Source organism: Pleurodeles waltl, chromosome 3_1 (genome assembly GCF_031143425.1).
Source record: "Pleurodeles waltl isolate 20211129_DDA chromosome 3_1, aPleWal1.hap1.20221129, whole genome shotgun sequence".
Classification (NCBI taxonomy): Eukaryota; Metazoa; Chordata; class Amphibia; order Caudata; family Salamandridae; genus Pleurodeles; species Pleurodeles waltl.
The window spans coordinates 1,596,153,860-1,596,172,593 of NC_090440.1; the positions used below are offsets into that span (position 1 = coordinate 1,596,153,860).

The 18,734-nt window shown below is 48.3% G+C and overlaps 1 protein-coding gene and 1 long non-coding RNA gene across 2 annotated transcripts in view; one reads left to right on the top strand and one right to left on the bottom strand.

Moving 5' to 3' along the window:
- Positions 1-2,553, bottom strand: part of LYPD6B (LY6/PLAUR domain containing 6B) — a 209,795-nt gene extending 207,242 nt beyond the window's left edge. The window contains exon 1 of the mRNA XM_069225222.1: positions 1,252-2,553. The gene's annotated coding sequence lies outside the window, so the exon portion shown is untranslated. The remainder of the gene's footprint in view (positions 1-1,251) is intronic.
- A 56-nt stretch (positions 2,554-2,609) lies between these two features.
- The window catches only part of LOC138285375 (uncharacterized), a 30,319-nt gene continuing 14,194 nt past the window's right edge, over positions 2,610-18,734 (top strand). The window contains exon 1 of the long non-coding RNA XR_011201584.1: positions 2,610-2,716. This is a non-coding gene — a long non-coding RNA (uncharacterized lncRNA). The remainder of the gene's footprint in view (positions 2,717-18,734) is intronic.

Sequence of the window (18,734 nt, forward strand, 5' to 3'; positions counted from 1 at the left end):
CTAACCTTTTGAGAGTGAAGCTTGTTTTGCTCTACAAAAATAGAAGTGACTCCGTAAGTGCTCAATTCATGAACGTTTCAGCAGATGGCACAGCATGAAAATGTGTTTATAGGACACGAAACGTGATTATCTTGAGTTATTAAATAAGAGATATTGTTATAGCACAACTCAATAATACTCAGAGTCATTTCAGAACTGAGTGGAAAAGGGGGTCCGTTGGATTACCCAGGATGACGATATTACAGTTATAAAAAAATCTCTGCAGCAGGTGCATCGGCCAACCCAGCAATCTAACAATGGACATGGATGCTGTTCTATTCTACAGTGAAACGCTTTGAACTAAATATACTTTTAATGTGGCGCTAGGCTGGCGGTACATAGTGCAGTTCTGATATAAGGTCGAAGCCAGGATGGAAGGGCATTATTAGAGCACGGTATATTGCGAACTACGACAATGGAAAGCAGTTATCCGAACATGAGCAACTGCAGTACCGTGGTAACTATGCCCCGGGTCCTGGAGTACGTCAGGAAAAATGACCCATTCGATTGCTTCTGTGGTTCCAAAATTCAGCACGTATCACGTTTCAATGGGTCTCTCAGGGCTCGGGGCCCTGGTGCTACTGCACTTGCTGCACCGGTGGTAGCTACACCACTGAGCGCGCGTAGAGGGAGAGGGAGGCTCCCCTGGGCAGGGTGATGCGCATATTTAGGACTGGAATTTCTATTTGGGCTTTTTACCACAGACCTGTTTTCTAGAGTCATATCTTCCAGAAAGGCAGTGCGTCATCTTAGTGCCCGGATCTTTGGTTGTGTAAGGGGACTCTCTTGTCACCACAAGCACACAAATACTGGGACTGGTGGCTTCCCTGATTAACGCATTCACTCCAGGAACTGCTGTTTCAACCCATTGGCACAGGTTTTAAACCCAGCGGGAAAACCTGCCTCTCATCTTCCCAATGTCCATAAAATGGTGACTTAAATTGGATAGTATTAAACAGTGCCCTTCGCAGACTTGAAAAGCGCAGCCATCTTTCCTCACAGGCACCGGGCTGGCATAGCTCTTACCGATTAGCCCCCATACAAGTTTAGTCCAGCCCATGCAGTTGCTTTCAATAGCAGGAAACAAACGGCACTGCTATGGGGTAGAGGACGGGCCCAAAAGCTATGGACACCGACACCAAGAAGCTGACCAGGCATGGACTCAGCTTCCACTGCTGCCCACTGGCTCGGTACCTGAAATAGAAGCCTTACCGTCAGTCCCAGCTCGCCGGCGCAGCCCAGTCCATATGCGGCCTGTCACTGTTTTGCTACACAGCTCTTCCCGGGAATGCGCCTGTGCACGACGTTGTCTGCTACACAGCTCTTCCGCGGACAAATCCCGTGCACTCTGCTGTCTGCTGCACAGCTCTCCCCGGGGACAGGTCCCTTGCACGTTGCTGTCTGCTGCACAGCTCTTCCCTGGACCGGTTCCGTGCACGTTACTGTCTGCTGCACAGCTCTTCCCCGGGGACAGGTCCCGTGCACGTTGCTGTCTGCTGCACAGCTCTTCTCTGGACCGGTTCCGTGCACGATGCTGTCTGCTGCACGGCTCTTTCCTGGGCCGGTTCCGTTCCCGATGCTGTCTGCTCCACAGCTCTCCCCAGGACAGGTCCTGTGCACTCTTCTGCACAGCTCTCCCCGGGACAGGTCCTGTGCACTCTTCTGTCTGCTGCACAGCTCTCCCCGGGACAGGTCCTGTGCACTCTTCTGTCTGCTGCACAGCTCTTCCCTGCACCGGTTCCGTGCACGATGCTGTCTGCTGCACAGCTCTCCCCGGGACAGGTCCCGTGCACGATGCTGTCTGCTGCACAGCTCTCCCCGGGACAGCTCCCGTGCACTCTGCTGTCTGCTGCACAGCTCTTCCCTGCACCGGTTCCGTGCCCGATGCTGTCTCCTGCACAGCTCTCCCCGGGACAGGTCCCGTGCACGATGCTGTCTGCTGCACAGCTCTCCCCGGGACAGCTCCCGTGCACTCTGCTGTCTGCTGCACAGCTCTTCCCTGCACCGGTTCCGTGCCCGATGCTGTCTGCTGCACAGCTCTCCCCGGGACAGGTCCCGTGCACTCTGCAGTCTGCTTCACGGCTCTTCCCGGGACCGGTTCCGTGCCCGATGCTGTCTGCTGCACAGCTCTCCCCGGGACAGGTCCCGTGCACTCTGCAGTCTGCTTCACAGCTCTTCCCGGGACCGGTTCCGTGCCCGATGTTGTCTGCCGCACCGCTCTCCCGGGACAGGTCCCGTGCACTCTGCTGCCCAGCCTGCAGCTTGAGAGTGAGGTGCCGCTCTGCGCCAGAGACAGGATTCACTCAGCCTGAGTACTGCTGCACGGCTCTGATTCAGAAGCTGGCGGACTGTGCAGTCTCTGAGCACACACAGCACAGCGCTCCTCTGGAGACGGGGCCCGTGCACACCGCAAAGAGCTGCCTGTGTGGACGAGCACAGCAGCACAGGCTCATATTCCCAGCAGGGCACGGGAGGCGGTCCTGAGATGTGCCCGCCTCCTCGTGCCTCCCCACAGGGACACACAGCACTGCACCTGAAGAGGCGGGGGCTCAGGAGAGGAGCCCTGTCCCGCTTTATTTACACGAGAGCCGCCTCACTCTGCTGCGGGGGCTTGGCCCGAGCACTGCTGTCGTAACTGCCGGGGGGACGCTGACAGCGCAGCCCTGGCAACATATTTGTGAGCTTGGTTCAGTTTTTTCAATTGTGTGTGTTTTCCGTAAATGTTGACTTTTCCACGTCGTGGTGTTGTCCTCACATCAGCATGAAATGCCTTTTTGTGCTTGGACGGCAAGTGCCTGGTCGATGAGGATTGTTAGTTAACAAATGCCCTGTGGTCAAAACAAAACAGTGACTAATTAAGAGTTTCCAGAGCACTTCATCTCCTGTCCTGGGAATTCATTAGAGCATGCAATGGCTTCTGCGAGCTGTCAACTGTGATCTTGGTTCCAAATTATAGAGCACAACTCGGCACTGTTTTTAGAGACTTACTTCATTATCGTGTCATTTTACACATGGTAATACTGTCTGGACCGGTTACCCTTCGCGAATGGCCGTTTCACTGAGCGCAAACACCTGTCACCACGTTTTTAGAAACGTTTTGATCCGTTTGAGCTAGAAAACTTACAGAATATATGCAGACGACGGATAATATGGCAAAGGACCCAAAATCCATAGTTATACACAAAAAAGTAGAGGTCACAAAATCTCAGAATTCCAGTGGCCCTGCTTATAATGTATGCAAAGTAGGTGTACTGGGACAGGAACAGCGCATACACCATCATGGTTCCATGCAAAGCCAGATCTGCTAAAGTATCTTGACCTTTGTGATGAAATCTAGCACCGAATGAACCAATTTGCTAATAGTGGTATTGCAGAATATTTTGTAATATTTCCACACATAATGTGCCACATCTACAAAATGACAGATTTTAGGGGCATCCCTTTAGCAGGTTGTGCCTACGTACTAATTTCTACTAGAGGGTTAATCTCGCGAATAAATCTGATACCGTTTACTCACCTTTGCGCTATGGTGCAATGCTTAAAATTGCATTTTTCCTTCATGGGTGACCAATTACATCATCAGTGTGCGACTCTGTAAATATGGTGATGCACAATTTTCTCCATTTGCTTAATGTAGCACTGCAGAGAAATACACATTTCTATATGATTTTTAGTTAATTTTGGCCTTGGCAACCGGTCAACATGAGTGAATTAGCAATTCCAGTGGCAGAGAAAAACATTCCCCAGCACTCGCTCTTTTTTGGAAATATCATGGTACAAAAATAGCTTATTTTGAAAAATGAAATACATATTGTGACTGGCACGTGACACCCCCACCCTGTGTCTGTTTGACAAACAACCCAGTATAATTTGTGGTACCTTTAGCTAGTCTAGCATTTTAGCCCTGAACACTTAAATTCTTTGTAGTTTAATTTTTAACATTTTCAGTATGGGCTCAAAAATACTGTAGTCAAAGAACTATTGACTAAAAAGCCAAAACCAGTTGAAAGTTTTTCATGCATGACGAGAAACTACCTGGGAGCTATACCTTTTGTGACGAGGGTGAGGCCAAATGGCAAAAGGTGCATTTGTAATCACATAAGAACATTTACTTTGTACAAAATATTGTATAGTTAAAGTAATAATTTCTATGAACTGTAGAACATATTTTCTTTTTCTCATTTCCCTAGCAATTTAGTTATATATGTAAAATTATTAGGTTAGACAATTAGTCAAACACCTTTCAGGATTTAAAGATTCCTGACTGCACTAACAGCAACAGGATAGCAGAATGCTCCCCTTCCAATCGTACAGTAAGGTTTACATTCTGCGAAGTTTCGCCAGCCATTTTTAAGTCTAGCATGAAACAGCTTTGCTTTGTCACAGACTATTGTTTTTCCAAAAAATGTCCACACAATAGTCGTTCATAGAGGGGCTTTAGGTGAGCTGTTTCAATCCATTGGGCAATTACATTTTCATTTATATTTGTCATTTATAGTTTACTCCCTGCCACCACGGCGTACCCCATGGAGTAACAGGTCTGCCTGCTTCACCCACTGGCTCCCTTCACTTTGAGTTTCTGGACAGAGCCTATGCGCATTCTGCAGGCTTGAAAGAGCCCTGCCCTTTGCTCATGGGGTGTCACTTGGCTGCACTTCAAGCTGCATCTCCTTCTGCAGGGGTCACATTACATAACCCACACAACTTGTACTAGGGTGCACTCTATGCCCATCACAGTTCTCTGTAGCGCATTAGGAAAGAGAAGCCCTGGACCATCACTGCAGAGCATCAAGTACACAATGACAGTGTCTCACCAGAGGAGGAGGTAATCATCTCTTGGTAGGGATTAAAGGACAGCCACGGTGGTGGATGCATTCTGACTCCAAACTTCACCCTCTCAAATTGTGGGATCCGCAATTGAAGAACACCTGCAAATAGCTGTGACATTGTTTGTGAGCCTCCCAAATGGTGTAATTGATGTGCACATATTAATAATTTATTAATAGCAGAACTAGCAATGTGCATTGTGAATGCTTGGCTTCATTTTTGGTTCTCACAAACAGCACGAGAAGGGCACTTGCAAGAAACGTGCTAAGACGTGTACTGCAACATAACATTGGTCCATTGCTTTATGACACTGGTGTAGCTCAGACATGCCAATAGGTTCTGCAGGCGAGGGGCTACCAATCTTAATCTGAGTGCACGAAAGAGTGTATGTTTATAGTATGATGGATGTGGGAAACCTCGAGTGTTGTTTTCGAGTGCATGTGGGGCGCTCCAGTCATACCACTGTGAACGTGGTCCTTCATTTAGGCATGACATGAACTCGAGAGGGTGTAACATAGATGGATTTGCACATGATATTACATGCTACCGTCTGCTGATCAGCTTTGTTTTGTTATTTAGTGTCTCTTTTCAGTAAACAGCTGAGTGGGAGGAGTCAGATGAATTGGAACGTTCACATCTTAAGAGCTCGGAAAAACTGCAGGTGAAGGAAAAGTGTTCTGATTCTTACCGGGAGGAAATAGCAGAGCCATCCTGTCTGGACCAGAAAGAATAATTTATCAATGTGGGATTTTCTGAAACTAGGCATGTAGAGAAGAATAGACAATGTGGATCTGTGGATCTTGCTTGGTTATTGTTAGACTTTTCATCCTTGGCGTGGTCTCCCTTAACTTTTTGCCTCTGTTCCCCAGGTTGTTGATGTGTGCTGGACTCTGATTTTACTGTTTTTGTTACTCTAGTCACTTTACCACTGCTAACCAGTGCTAAAGTGAAAGTGCTCCTGTTTAAAATGTGTACGTAATTGTTTCTCCATGATTGGCATATTTGTTTTACTGTTAAGTCCCTAGTAAAGTGCACTAGAGGTGCCCAGGGCCTGTAAATCAAATGTTACTAGTGGGCCTGCAGCACTGGTTGTGCCACCCACACAAGTAACCCTGTAATCATGTCTCAGACCTGCCACTGCAGTGTCTGTAAGTGTATTTTTACACTGTAAATTCGACTTGGCAAGTGTACCCACTTGCCAGGCCTAAACCTTCCCTTTTCTTACATGTAAGGCACCCCTAAGGTAGGCCCTAGGTAGCCCCAAGGGCAGGGTGCAGTGTATGGATAAGGTAGGACATATAGTAATGTAGTTTATATGTCCTGACAGTGAAATACTGCCAATTTCGTTTTTCACTGTTCCAAGGCCTGTCTCTCTCATAGGATAATATGGGGGCTACCTTTAAATATGATTAAAGTGTAGATTCCCCTAGAGAGTAGATGGACATGTAGAGTTTGGGGTCCCTGAACTCACAATCAAAAAATACATCTTTTAGTAAAGTTGATTTTAAGATTGTGCGTTTGAAAATGCCACTTTTAGAAAGTGAGCATTTTCTTGCTTAAACCATTCTGTGACTCTGCCTTGATTGTGGATTCCCTGTCTGGGTTAGTTTGACAGTTGGGTTGTTTTTCACCTCGCACTAGACAGTGACACATAAGGGGCTGGGGTGTAACCTGCATTTCCTGATTAGCCATCTCTGCTAGGAGGGAGGGGTGGAGTGGTCACTCTCATCTGAAAGGACTGTGCCTGCCTCTGACAATGCCGACTCCGACCCCCTGTTGTGTGTCTGAGGCCTTGCCTGGGCAAGGCAGGATTTCACAAGTAGGTGTGAGTCCCCTTTGAAGAAAGGTGACTTCAAAGACTAAAATGGGTATAAGAAGGGCACCCAAACCTACAGACTCGAGAAACACTTCTGGAACCAAGAGGAACCTCTGCCTGGAGAAGAGCTGATAGCTGAGGAAGAAGTGCTGCCCTGCCTGTGACTGTGCTTTGTGGAGCTTTCCTGCAGTGCTGCTTCTGCCAGAGTAAGAGGGCAAAGACTGGACTTTGTGTGCCTTCCATCTTGTGAAGAAATCTCCAAGGGCTTGATTTAGAGCTTGCCTCCTGTTGTTTGAAGTCTCAGGGACAGCAAAGACTTCTCTCTGCCAGCACCTGGGGTCTCTGGAGAGACTCCTGCTCTGACAAGTGGTGCCCTATCCAGTCCCTGGGCCCTTGAAAGGAAAGCTGGTAGAAATCCAAGGAAATCGACTTCGGACGATTCCGGACCGACGCCGCTGCTGAATCTGGTGATGCCGCCTACACCGACGCCGTGACCTTCGCTGGAACGCGACGCTCTTCGCAGGCCCGACGCCGCTGCAGCCCCGCTGAAATCCACGACTCCGTAGAAGTCGCCGCACCACGTCATGACCGACACCGCTCGAAGTGCACGGATTCAACGTTTCGCACAGACGCCGCGATCCCCGACTTCGCGCATCGGCTTATTTTCACTCTTCACCGAAGATACTGTACTTGGGGGTCTACACGACTCCCTGTCCGGCGCCGCTGGTGTCGGCTTGTTGGGAACGACTCCGTCACGACGCCGTGTTAACATCTCATCAAAGCATTTTTGCTTCTAAGCGCTATTTTTGAGTTTAATCTTAAAAAATTCATAACTTGACTTGTGTATGTTGGATTTTTGTCGTTTTGGTCTTGTTTTGTTTAGATAAATATTTCCTATTTTTCTAAACTGGTGTTGTGTCATTTTGTAGTGTTTTCATTAAGTTACTGTGTGTGTTGATACAAATACTTTACACCTAGCACTCTGAGGTTAAGCCTACTGCTCTGCCAAGCTACCAAGAGGGTAAGCAGGGGTTAGCTGAGGGTGATTCTCTTTTACCCTGACTAGAGTGAGGGTCCTTGCTTGAACAGGGGGTAACCTGACTGTCAACCAAAGACCCCATTTCTAACATTGGAAGCAGCGATAGGATTTGGACTTGTATTTGTACTTGACATACCGTAATTAAGTGTACACTACTGTTTGAGTTCAGACCACTACGTGACCACATACTGCTTGTCTTGAGATTTTTGCTTTTTCTCTTTTTGTGGATTTTTCCCTACGTCCAATTTGTTTTTTTCGCTGATCCTTGATTGACTTTGAACTTCATTTGGGAACTTGTTTCTGCATTTGGAACTTTGCACTCTTTTTACCTTTCATCATGTCTCTAATTGGAGATGCATCAGTTGGAGATGACTTTGACCTTGAGAAATTGGAGAGTTATACCAAAGCTCAGTTGAAGCAGTTCTGTAAAAGTTTTGACTGTCCCATTAAGAGCTCATCCAGGAAGGAGGAGCTGCAAAAGGCGCTGAGGGCCTGGGTGACAGCCAAGAGCACTGAAGGGCACACAGAGGATGAGGGAGATGAGTAGGATAAGGAAGAGTGTTCAGTACACAATGGTATTGTGGGTGGGCCTATTATGTCCAGGGATGAGGTCTCCAGGGCAGGTAGCAGTGTCTCATCCAAGGGTCTGACACCTGAGGAGTTGCAGGACAGACAGGCAGAGAGGGCATACCAATTGGAGCTGCAGAAGCTCAATCTGGAGAACGAAAGAGATGAGAGAAGAGCAGTCCTTGAGGAAAGGAAGATGCAGCTGGCTCATGAGCTTAACTTAAAGGAGTTAGATCAGAGGAGCCAGTCCAGTAGGGATGGTGGCAGCAATCCTACAGTGCAGCCGGAGAGAAGGGTACACATCCCAAAAGACCTTGTGAGGGATTATAAGAGGGAGGATGATATCTACTTGTGGTTCAAGGGTTATGAGTCAGCTCTCCACATGAACCTGGTCCCTGAAGCTCATTGGGGGGCAGCCCTGCGGAAGCATTTCGAGGCAGAGGGGAGGGACACACTGACGGCATTAGGGGATGCTCAGAGTCTCACCTACCCTGTCATGAAGGAGGCCTTACTCACCAGGTATGGTCTCACCCCTGAGCAGTACAAGGAGAAGTTTAGTTCCTACAAGAGAAAGGAATCCCAAACATGGTTGGAATGTGTTGATTCTTTTTGCAGGTCACTGGATTGTTGGGTGAAGGGCAGTAAGGTAAACACGTATGAGGGGCTTTACAATTTAATTGCTTGGGAGCACTTGTACAGTTTATGTTTTCCAGAGCTGCGCCAGCACCTCATTGACAGCAAGCTGACTGACCCCAGGAAGCTTGCGCAGGAAGCGGACCGCTGGGAGAGCACCAGGGTCCAGAAGAGGTATGGGGGAGACCACGCCAAGGGGGGGCAGGGTCCCTCTCAGAAGAAAGGGGGGGGGTAAGGGCAAACAGGGGGAGTTCTCTAAAGGGCCCCAAACTGATTCCCCGGGTAAGGATTCCCAACCCCCCAGTGAAAAGAAGCCATGGTTGTCCAAAGGGAAGCCAGTGGCAGGTGGTCCCCCACGTAAGTGCTATGCATGTGACCAGGTGGGTCATGTGAGGGGGGACCCCAAATGCCCCAAAAGTACACCGGCACCCACTGGTGCACCGTCCCAGGGTTTGGCCAGTGTAGCGTTTGGGGAGGAGCTGGTTTCAGGTGGGTGGGAACCAGCAGAAATGACCCTTGTCTCACTAGGGGACAGTGAGATGGTCCAGAGAAACCTAGTGCCTGATAACACTAAGAAATACAGGCAATGGGTGACCAACAAGGGACAGAGGGTGGAGGCTCTGAGAGACACAGGAGCCAGTGTGACTACAGTGAGGAGTCACCTGGTGTCTGAAGAGCAGATTGATCCCCGGGTACTTCACCAAGTAGTTGCGGTAGACAACTCTGAGCGCCTCTACAGAGTGGCGCAGGTTCCCTTTGAAAGGGGGGGGTCTCAGGTTCCTGGAAAGTAGCTGTGAGTCCAACCATGCCTGTTGATTGTTTGCTAGGTAACGACCTTGGAAGGAGGTGGAACACAGGTCTCACTTGGAGATGTTGGGTCTGCCTGGGTGGGTATGCGTATCCACCCGGTCTATGGCAGCCAATTAGGGTAGTCAAGAGCACCTGGAGCCTGAAACAGTGGCCCAGGGGACCGCCAAGAAGAGAAAGGGCAGGGGGCGCGGGAAAACGGCCCCAGAAGTTCCCACGGTCCGGGAGGAGGCAGAGCCTGAGGGTGATGCCCCGGAGCCTAAGGGGGAACAGGTGGCTGAACTGGGGGAGGTCCCTGAGCTGTCGCAGTGGCAGCAGGAAGGGGGACCCACCAGGGAAGCATTCTGCACAGCGCAGAAGGAGTTCCCTACTCTTGAGGGGCTACGGCAGCAGGCTGCAGCCCAGGCGGCTGGCGAGGCGCCAGGTACTCACCTGATATATTGGGAGGATGGCCTCCTGTATAGTGAGCCTAAGGTTCCTGAGCCTGGGTCAGCTCGTATGCTGGTGGTACCCCAGTGCTTCAGGGCCTTCCTACTGAGTTTGGCTCATGATGTGCCTTTGGCAGGACATCTAGGGCAGGACAAGACCTATAAGAGGCTTGTCTCCCACTTTTACTGGCCCTTGATGCACAAGCAGTCAGCTGCTTATTGTAGGTCTTGTCAGACTTGTCAGGCAAGTGGCAAGAGTGGGGGGAAATGCAAAGCTCCCCTCCAACCTTTACCTGTAGTCAGTACTCCCTTTGAAAGGGTAGGAATTGACATTGTGGGGCCTCTGGATCCCAAGAAAGCCATGGGCAACAGGTTCATCCTGGTCTTGGTGGACCATGCCACACGGTACCCAGAAGCCATTCCTCTAAGGACGGTCACTGCCCCCGTGGTGGGACGTGCCTTGATGGGAGTTTTTACCCGCATGGGGTTCCCCAAGGAGGTGGTATCTGATAGAGGTACAAACTTCATATCCACTTATATGAAGTCTCTGTGGAAGGTGTGTGGGGTAACCTGCAAGTTCACCACCCCTTACCACCCCCAAAGTAATGGTCTGGTTGAGAGATTCAACCGCACCTTGAAAGGCTTGATTCAGGGCCTGTCAGAGCCCTTGAGGCGTAAGTGGGACATCCTCTTGCCATGCCTTCTGTTCGCTTACAGGGAGGTGCCTCAAAAGGGACTTGGCTTTAGCCCCTTTGAACTCATCTATGGCCACCCTGTGAGGGGACCGCTCAGTCTGGTGAAGGAGGCTTTGGAGAAAGCTCCTAGTAAACCACCCCAGGATGTATTTAGCTACATGTTGGCACTAAGAAACCAGACTGCCCGCTTCAGGAGTCTCGCTCAGGAGAACCTGGAGCAAGCCAGGAGAATATGAAACGGTGGTACGACCAGAATGCCACTCTGGTTGAGTTTCAGCCTGGACAAAAAGTGTGGGTCATGGCACCAGTGGAGCCTAGGGCTCTCCAAGATAAGTAGACTGGGCCTTTTGAGGTGGTGGAAAGAAAGAGTGAGGTCACCTATCTGGTAGACTTGCAATCCCCCAGGAACCCTTTGAGGGTCCTACATGTCAACCGCCTCAAACCACACTTTGAGCGAATTGAGCTATCCATGCTCCTAGCGACAGATGACGGGGTGGAGGAAGAGAGTGAGCCTCTTCTTGACCTCCTGTCTGCAGGAGAGAAAGATGGGTCTGTGGAGGGAGTGATCCTCTCCCCCTCCCTGACTGAGGACCAGCAGAGGGACTGTCGCCACGTGCTGGGACAATTCGCCTCGCTGTTTTCCCTGATCCCAGGAGTCACACACCTGTGCACACATGATGTTGACACTGGGGACAGTACACCTGTTAAACATAAGGTTTACAGGGTGACTGACAGGGTCAGGGCTTGCATTAAGGAGGAAGTCTCCAAAATGTTAACCCTAGGGGTTATTGAGCACTCCAGCAGTCCTTGGGCCAGCCCAGTGGTCTTGGTCCCAAAGGCTGCTACTCCTGGTGCCACTCCAGAACTTAGGTTCTGTGTGGACTACCGGAGTCTCAATGCGGTCAGCAAGACTGATGCACACCCCATCCCCGAGCTGATGAGCTCATTGATCGGTTAGGAGCTGTCAAGTACCTCAATACGTTTGATTTAACATCTGGGTACTGGCAGATTGCCTTAACTGAGGGGGCAAAGGAGAGGTCAGCATTCTCTACCCCAGATGGGCACTTCCACTTCAATGTGATGCCCTTTGGGATGAAGAATGCCCCTGCCACCTTTCAGAGGTTGGTCAACCAGGTGTTGGCAGGACTGGATGAGTTCAGTGCCGCCTACCTGGATGACATTGCTGTGTTTAGTTCCACATGGGAGGAACACCTGCAACACCTCTGGAGAGTGATAGAGGCCCTGCAGAAGGCAGGCCTCACTATTAAGGCGAGCAAGTGCCAAATAGGGCAGGGTTCTGTGGTGTACTTAGGACACCAGGTGGGGAGTGGCCAGGCGGCACCCCTACAGCCTAAGATTGACACAATTCTGGCTTGGGAGCCTCCCAAGACCCAGACTGAAGTGAGAGCCTTTTTAGGTCTCACAGGATATTACCAGAGGTTTGTTAAGGGATATGGTACCATTGTTACCCCCTTAACTGAGTTGACTTCTAAGAAGCAACCCAAGAAAGTGATCTGGACAGAGGCTTGCCAGAACGCTTTTGATGCCCTGAAGGCTGCCATGTGCACAGCACCTGTGCTGCAGGCACCTGACTACTCCAAGGAGTTTGTTGTGCAAACAGACGCCTCAGAGCATGGTATTGGAGCAGTACTCTCACAGCTTAATGAAGAGGGCCTAGATCAACCCGTAACCTTTATTAGCAGGAGGTTACTACCCAGGGAACGTAGGTGGAGTGCCATAGAACGCGAAGCGTTTGCTGTTAACTGGGCACTGAAGAAGCTAAGACCCTATTTATTTGGGACTCACTTCCGAGTTCAGACCGACCACAGGCCCCTTAGATGGTTAATGCAGATGAGGGGTGAGAATCCAAAACTGTTGAGGTGGTCCATTTCACTACAGGGGATGGACTTTACGGTGGAACATCGTCCTGGTACAGAGCACGCCAATGCTGATGGTCTGTCCAGGTTCTTCCGCCTTAGTGATGAGAACTCCCATGAGGTTGGGTAGTTGCTCCCCACTTTTAGCTGGGGGGGACACGTGTTAGACTTTTCATCCTTGGCGTGGTCTCCCTTAACTTTTTGCCTCTGTTCCCCAGGTTGTTGATGTGTGCTGGTCTCTGATTTTACTGTTTTTGTTACTCTGGGCACTTTACCACTGCTAACCAGTGCTAAAGTGCAAGTGCTCCTGTTTAAAATGTGTACGTAATTGGTTCTCCATGATTGGCATATTTGTTTTACTGTTAAGTCCCTAGTAAAGTGCACTAGAGGTGCCCAGGGCCTGTAAATCAAATGTTACTAGTGGGCCTGCAGCACTGGTTGTGCCACCCACACAAGTAACTCTGTAATCATGTCTCAGACCTGCCACTGCAGTGTCTGTAAGTGTATTTTTACACTATAAATTCGACTTGGCAAGTGTACCCACTTGCCAGGCTTAAACCTTCCCTTTTCTTACATGTAAGGCACCCCTAAGGTAGGCCCTAGGCAGCCCCAAGGGCAGGGTGCAGTGTATGGATAAGGTAGGACATATAGTAATGCAGTTTATATGTCCTGACAGTGAAATACTGCCAATTTCGTTTTTCACTGTTGCAAGGCCTGTCTCTCTCATAGGATTAGATGGGGGCTACCTTTAAATATGATTAAAGTGTAGATTCCCCTAGAGAGTAGATGGACATGTGGAGTTTGGGGTCCCTGAACTCACAATTAAAAAATACATCTTTTAGTAAAGTTGATTTTAAGATTGTGCGTTTGAAAATGCCACTTTTAGAAAGTGAGCATTTTCTTTCTTAAACCATTCTGTGACTCTGCCTTGTTTGTGGATTCCCTGTCTGGGTCAGTTTGACAGTTGGGTTGTTTTTCACCTCGCACTAGACAGTGACACAAAGGGGGCTGGGGTGTAACCTGCATTTCCTGATTAGCCATCTCTGCTAGGAGGGAGGGGTGGAGTGGTCACTCTCATCTGAAAGGACTGTGCCTGCCTCTGACAATGCCGACTCCGACCCCCTGGTGTGTGTCTGAGGCCTTGCCTGGGCAAGGCAGGATTTCACAAGTAGGTGTGAGTCCCCTTTGAAGAAAGGTGACTTCAAAGACTAAAATGTGTATAAGAAGGGCACCCAAATCTACAGACTTGAGAAACACTTCTGGAACCAAGAGGAACCTCTGCATGGAGAAGAGCTGATAGCTGAGGAAGAAGTGCTGCCCTGCCTGTGACTGTGCTTTGTGGAGCTTTCCTGCAGTGCTGCTTCTGCCAGAGTAAGAGGGCAAAGACTGGACTTTGTGTGCCTTCCATCTTGTGAAGAAATCTCCAAGGGCTTGATTTAGAGCTTGCCTCCTGTTGTTTGAAGTCTCAGGGACAGCAAAGACTTCTCTCTGCCAGCACCTGGGGTCTCTGGAGAGACTCCTGCTCTGACAAGTGGTGCCCTATCCAGTCCCTGGGCCCTTGAAAGGAAAGCTGGTAGAAATCCAAGGAAATAGACTTCGGACGACTCCGGACCGACGCCGCTGCTGAATCCGGTGACGCTGCCTACACCGATGCCGTGACCTTCGCTGGAACGCGACGCTCTTCGCAGGCCCGACGCCGCTGCAGCCCGCTGAAGTCCGCGACTCCGTAGAAGTCGCCGCACCACGTCGTGACCGACGCCGCTCGAAGTGCACGGATTCAACGTTTCGCACAGACGCCTCGATCCCCAACTTCGCGCATCGGCTTGTTTTCACTCTTCACCAAAGGTACTGTACTTGGGGGTCTACACGACTCCGTGTCCAGCGCCGCTGGTGTCAGCTTGTTGGGAACGACTCCGTCACGACGCCGTGTTAACATCTCATGGAAGCATTTTTGTTTCTAAGCGCTATTTTTGAGTTTAATCTTTAAAAATTCATAACTTGACTTGTGTATGTTGGATTTTTTGTCGTTTTGGTCTTGTTTTGTTTAGATAAATATTTCCTATTTTTCTAAACTGGTGTTGTGTCATTTTGTAGTGTTTTCATTAAGTTACTGTGTGTGTTGGTACAAATACTTTACACCTAGCACTCTGAGGTTAAGCCTACTGCTCTGCCAAGCTACCAAGGGGGTAAGCAGGGGTTAGCTGAGGGTGATTCTCTTTTACCCTGACTAGAGTGAGGGTCCTTGCTTGAACAGGGGGTAACCTGACTGTCAACCAAAGACCCCATTTCTAACAGTTATTATGTGTAGAGTATAAGCCAGAGGAAGATTGGACCAGCATCAAAGCTAGCAGTAGGGGCTTGCTTCGGTCACAAGGGGTGGGGTGGGTGCAGCGCGCAGGGATGGGTAAAAATTATTTTTCAATATTTTGAAAAATAATTTTAAAAACGTATCTGCTCCGCTCCCGCGCCTCTCCTCTTGCTCTCGTTGCTGCAGGCAGGCACAGGCTCCCAGCCTGCCCAGCTGCCAGTCGTGACGCTGCTCAGAGCTGCATCAGGATTGGCTGGTAACGCCCAGCCAGGGCACTCCAGGCAGACTGGGTGCCTGTGCAGGCTATTTCCAGCCCAGCAATTGTGTTGCTGGGCTCGAGAGAGCTTACTGCGCATGTGTGTTTGACAGCCGGCCAAACATACATGCACATTGAGGGAAGTGCACAGTACCCTCCCCTCAATGCTTGTCACCCCCGTGGCCCGCCCCTTTAACAAACAAAACAATGTTAAACATGGTTTATTATTGTTTCACTTGTTAAAGGTTTTGCAGCTTCTTCAGTTGGCAGGGGGGTATGGGTGACGCTCCTATTCCCTAATGGAGGAGCAGCCCCTGAAAGCTAACCCAAAGGGTGAGGCAGAGAGTCCTCAAGGAAATACGTTTTGCGTAGAGAAATAGTGGAACCATACCACTATGTTTTTTTATAGTCCCAGGAAGAACAATGTATTGATTTTTATAAGGTTCAATGATTTACAAGAAAATAATTTATAGCTATGTATATATTGTTGTAATTGTATCAAGACAGCTACTACTCTCTGTCAGATTTAGAGATGATTGCCGGTCACTGGTCAACGACACTGAAATGAAATGGCTCATGGCCACAGGTGGATTAAGCAATGCCTGGAGAGATACCGAGGAAAAAAATATTTTTTTTATACTGGAATAAACGAAGTCAGCACCAAGTGATAATACATAGGAAGAAATAGTATAAAGATAGCTTTTCCTTGATTTTGTTACAAAATGTAGTTTTGTTTCATTGAGACTTTGGTAAATCAGTATTGTTGTATAAAGGATGGAGTAAATACTGTGTGTAGTTGCTATTGCTAATAGTGTGTGATCTGTGGTACTGCTGGACTGAGACTGGTGAATCCTGTAGTGTATTAGTTGCCCACTTTTGTACTGTCCTAGGATAGCTTGGACGGATAAGAGTGAATGTATAGAGAGGTGGCATAGGGCCTCATTACGAGGTTGGCGGGCTGACCGTTGGCCCACGAGCCCTGTGGAGAGGAGACCGCTGCAGAGTGGGGGGTCTCCCCAGGCCAATTATAATGTTTCCACTCAGCTGACAGGTGGAAACCTCAGAAATCTGAGGTTTCTGCCAATCTGCCCAGTGGAAACCCTGCGGCTGCAATGGCCTCGGCTCCTTATGGAACCGAGTCCATTGGCGTCGTCGAGAGGGTTCCCCCAGCACCCATGGAATGCTGTAGCAGGCAGTGTGCATTCCAAGGTTGCTGGTCAGTGGGGGCCCTGAAATGTCCATGCCATGGTCATAGGCAGTGCAGGGGCACCCCTGTAGCCCCCAGCACTGTGTATTTGCCAGACTTTTCATGACGCGGTCCCCGTCATGAAAAGCCTGGCAGAAACTGGACTTGTGATCAGCACGGTGGTGCTGAACTCAGCGCCGCCGTGGCTGACTATCGCTCCAACTCCCCCTACACCATCGGGAACCTTGTTCTTAGCAGTGGCGGCGGTCCACTGGGGTTCCGACCGCCAGGGTCATAATGTGGCAGTCGGGCCACCTGGAATGCAGCGGTCCGACCGCCACCGTGAGTCTGGCGTTCTGAAGACCACCAGACTCATAATGAGGGCCACAGACTAGTGAAATTAAAGGAAGGCAGACTGAGGCATGAGGGTTGGGTGAAATCCTCACTGGCTGTGAACGAAGATGTCCTGCTCTATGACATAACCAACTGGAATAGATTGCGTATGGTAGAAATTGGGAGAGGAAAGCACCAACTATTGTGGTAAGTCAATTACAGTGATAGTGAAATACTTGAATTGACATGCTGTGTTAACTATATCCAAAGTGATATTATGCCCTGTATGAATTACATGAAAAGTGGAAGCTAGTGGTAAATGTGATTAACTAACATAGGAAAAGTTGATATAAAATTACTTAAATTGTCTTCCCTATTGGTAAGAGTGACCTATATTGAGAAAAAAAGTATAAAGTATGTCAAGTATGATTTACGATATTGATAGGTGTTTAAGAGTATTATATTTCAGTGTTTAAGCATTACTTTGTAAATGCTGGTTCTCTGAGAGAATTGATTTGCCACTGGAGTCTAATGAAAAGGATAAAGGGCATCCTCTTCCCTTTGTTGGAAACTAATGTTTGGGGAAAAGTGACAAGGATTTTTCAGGTAAAAATGGAGGCTTTGATACCTTAATCTGCTGGGGGAAGGAGGAAGAGGTCAGAGTCCATGATCACCACTGCCTTGCTGAAAGCAGGTAATATATGTTCTACTTCCAGGAGAGATGAGGTAATGGTAACGTTACAAGAGTCAGATTTTAAAGGTGAGGATCTCTTTTTTGAAAAATTTAGCAACATCTATTTGTCCACTGCAAGAAGGCAGGGGCCTAGGGCACAAGAATGCAGTAATCATGGGTACACAGCAGCCATTCTTAATCTGACTGTACCCACTGATGTCTGTTTACTTTTGGTGATGTCTTGTAGGTTCATAGTGGGTTTTCCTCCGTCAATTGTCTCCATTTTCCAACTTAGGCTGTGGTCCTTTGTTATGGGTTACAGGCATGAACAGCTGAGACACGACATGTTGTAGGATCTCTAGCCCTCCTTGTGAATGCATAGTTTCCCAAACCCCTTAAGATATCCTAGGAACTCATCTCTCTCCAGGTACTAACATGTGTGTGCACTCAAGCTACCTTGCACTTCAGAAGATTGCTCAAGCTGAGCACCCCACATCAACACTTTCACGGTAGTGCATAAATCTAAGACTGTTACCTTTGTGGTACTTGGAACCAAAATCTAAAAATGCATTGCCAATTGACATGAGCTTTTAACTAGAGGTTTGGAAATTCAACAGAAGGTTTAAAATATGTTTTTTTCAATTAGCATGCAAGATTTAAATGTTATAATCCATGTTTTATTTTCAAGGGTCCCTGTTTTAAGTTTTTACTGATTTTTACAGCTAAATACAGATGGAAAAACATAAATTTTCCTGTATGTATTTATTTTTAAATGTGGATAAACAAATGAAAATTAGGTTGTTTCTTCAGTAATTTAAAATGCTGTCAGTCCTGATTGCCAGACCAATAGCTGTTTGAATTGACAGGTAAGGGAGTTAAAAAAAAAGACATTTTAGTGACAAGGCATGAACAGCAGTAGATGTGCATAGGATTGATATGTAATTGCGCATGTCTTCGTATGGGTGTATTGATTTTTTTATCACCTGTGGGTGTTCGTATCATTGAAACCTATCAGGCATTCAAGTGTGAGTGTATTTGTCAGTTAAATATATTCGGAAATGTTGTAGTTTCAGCTTAATTTGTTTACAAAAAACAAAATAGATATGGATAAAAGCAGATAAGCTTTGTGAAAAATAAATATGCAAATATACAGATGGGAATGTGGAAAAATAAATACAATAAATCAGGGGCCATATTTATACTTTGTGATGCAAAACTGCGCCGGCGCAGTTTTGCGTAAAAAATAATAC